Source organism: Naegleria gruberi, assembly GCF_000004985.1.
Source record: "Naegleria gruberi genomic scaffold NAEGRscaffold_31, whole genome shotgun sequence".
In the NCBI taxonomy this organism is placed as follows: domain Eukaryota; phylum Heterolobosea; class Eutetramitea; order Acrasida; family Naegleriidae; genus Naegleria; species Naegleria gruberi.
This window is the reverse complement of record NW_003163296.1, coordinates 391641-395261: the sequence shown is the minus strand read 5'-3', so window position 1 is coordinate 395261 and position 3621 is coordinate 391641.

Below are 3621 nucleotides of genomic sequence, written 5' to 3'. Positions count from 1 at the left end.
AATTAAATTTTACCATCATATCAAAATCGTTGATAAATGAATTATTTATACAAGAATAATATATTCAATTGTCTTTCTCATGTCAGTAATCAGTGAAGGTGACACTTCATCAGCCTTAGTATTCACATCTCAATATGTAGACAGTCAATTCCACTGAAACTTGAAATATTACCTATCTAGATGATATAATGATGACTCTTCATAGTAACATGCATGTGTAATTGAATGTTGACACTTTTCATCTTGTTATATTTATAGAGATGGTATCCAACAGAGTCAGTTCATAATATTAAATATTGAAACTCATTCTATATGACATGTTTGATGTATAGAACGGTTTTTTATTGAATGTAATCAATTTGAAATAATTTGATGAAATTGACACTGTCAGGTCACCATTACAAGACAAATAGACCATAGTTTACATTCCATCTCAGTCATTTCAAAGAGTTATTGATTAACTCCACCACCATTATGTTTCTCACACGCTCTAGTACAATTAATATTTCAAGAGTGAGTTCTGTGGAAGACTCTGTAAGAAATAATACCATTTATATAGTAATATCAATAAACTAAATTGAAGAGTTAATTCATCTCATTTTCAAATAGATTATTCAATATAGAACAAATCTAGATAGTTTCCAAATCATAAAAGTCAAGCTACTATATATGGTCTTTGATTAAATTTAAAAATAGACTGCCGTTGATTACTGGAATATTAATTCAAAGCTTGATGATCAAGTTATTGATTGAAAATCAAACCGATTATTGAATATTGATCATTGAATTGGTGAATAATCACTCTTGATAATGATACATATTGAAGATTGATGCAAATCAACGTGATTCAATCTACAAAGGTTGGTAGTTGCACCACTACGTGGCGAAACTACCCATCCACGATCAATCAACATGTGATTCACTTCCATTCAACTCAATTTGACCGTTATGATCAATAAATCAATGAAATGTTCCTTTATTAGCAATACCCTTTCAATCTAATGAGTAGATTCACGTCCCAAACATTTGAATTCTCAAAGTCCATATTTCAAAAGTTAGTACTGACCTGACCTTTAAATATCTATCAATATAAGAAATGAAACCATCAAAATTACATCATTTATAGATGATAAGAAATATAATCAATGATATGAATCTTCACTAAGTAATCTCTTAAATAACCCAAATAAATCAACTCTGAATCCTAACCAAACCCAACCTAGTATACACATCTCAATATGTAGACAGTCAATTCCACTGAAACTTGAAATATTACCTATCTAGATGATATAATGATGATTCTCCATAGTTAGATGCATGTGTAATTGAATGTTGACACTTTTCATCTTGTTATATTTATAGAGATGGTATCCAACAGAGTCAGTTCACAATATTAAATATTGAAACTCATTCTATATGATATGTATGGAACGGGTTTTTATTGATTGTAATCAGTTTGAAATAATTTGATGAAATTGACACGGTCTAGTCACCATTACATGACAAATAGACCATAGTTTACATTCCATCTCAGTCATTTCAACGAGTTATTGGTTAATTCCGCCACCATTATGTTTCTCAAACGTTCTACTACAGTTTATATTTCAAGAGTGATTTCTGTGTAGATTATTATAATCGTAATAGCATACAATACCAATAAAACTCAATAGAAGAGTTAATTCATCTCATTTTCAAATAGATTATTCAATATAGAACACATCTAGATAGTTTCCATATCATAAAAGTCAAGCTACTATATATGGTCTTTGATTAAATTTAAAAATAGACTGCCGTTAATTACTGGAATCTTGATTTGTTGATCAAGGTATTGATTGAAATCAAACCGATTATTGAATATTGATTATTGAATTGGTGAATAATCACTCTTGATAATGTTACTTATTCATATTGCATGCAAATCAACCTGATTAAATCTACAAAGGTTGGTAGTTGCACCACTACGTGGCGAAACTACCCAACCACGATGAATCAACATCTGATTCACTTCCATTCAACTCAATTTGACCGTTATAATCAATAAATCAATGAAATGTTCCTTTATTAGCAATACCTATTCAATCTAATGAGTAGATTCACGTCCCAAACATTTGACTTCTAAAAGTCCATAATTCAAAAGTTGATACTGACCTGACCTTTAAATATCTATCAATACAAGAAATGAAACCATCAAATTTACATCATTAATAGATGATAAGAAATATAATCAATGATATGAATCTTCACTAAGTAATCTCTTAAATAACCCAAATAAATCAACTCTGAATCCTAACCAAACCCAACTAAGATAGAAATATTTCATAAACTTATAGTTCCTTATTGTAAGGAATTGTCAAAAGGTCTGAAATCCACTTTCATGAATATAATCAACGGGTTTGAGCCAATCCACGTTCATTTGAAACAATTTCAAGTGGTTTTTACATCGGGTTGGATGACAATCACTGTTTTAAAGATTACAGTTGTGAAAAAATGGAAAATCTCAATCATTTTTGAGATTTTGAGTACACTCCAATGGAATGTTACTATCTACATACAGTTTAGAACATTTTCCATCTACTTGAAAAAATTCCTTAATAATTTTGAAATATTCAAAGTTCAGTAAGATTGCAAACAATTTACTTTGTTGAATAGTATATTCCAGCCTCATCACATTGCTCGATCAGGAACTTTTTTGAAAAGAAGCAACGGGTTTGAGCCACTTCACGTTCATCTGAAACAATTTCAATTTGTTCCACAAGTCCACAAGCGGGTTGGATGACAATCACTGTTTTAAAGATTACAGTTGTGAAAAATCGATCAATCTCAATCATTTCTTAGAATTTAAGTATACTCCAATGGAATGTTACCATATACATACAGTTTTGAACATTTTCCAACCACTTGTAAAACTTCCTTAATAATTGTGAAGTAAGAAAAGTTCAGTAAGAATATAAAAATTTTAATTTGTTGTATAGTATAATACAGTCTCATTCAAAAGGTTGGATAAGTCTCTTTTTTGAAAAGAAGCAACGGGTTTGAGCAACTCCAAGCTCATTTGAAACATTTAATAGTAGTTGTTACATCGGGTTGGATGACAACCACTGTTTTAAAGATTACAGTTGTGAAAAATCGACTGATCTCAATCATTTTTGAGAATTTAAGTGTACTGTAAAGGACTGGTACCATTTCTATCGATTTTGGAACATTTTCCATCTACTTGAAAAAATTCCTACCTATGTGAAATATTCAAAGTTCAGTAAGAAAGTTTAATTGTGAAAATGTTGGCTCTTTGCCAGAATACCAGTTAAAATTGTATTCCGATTGAATTTTACGTAAGCACACCGGGTTTGAGCCACACCAAGCTCATTTAAGAAAGTTTAATTTAATTTTACAACGGGTTTGAGCCAGTCCATGGAGTTGTTAGTAAAGAGTGGTTGGATGAAATCACTGTTTCAAAGATAACAGTTGTGAAAAATCGACCAATCTCAATCATTATTAAGAATTTGAGTATAGTTCAATGGAATTATACCATCTATAGCCAGTTTTGAACATTTTCCATCTCTTTGTAAAAATTCCTTAATAATTAGGATGAAGGAAAAGTTCACTAAGAAAAGACAATGATAA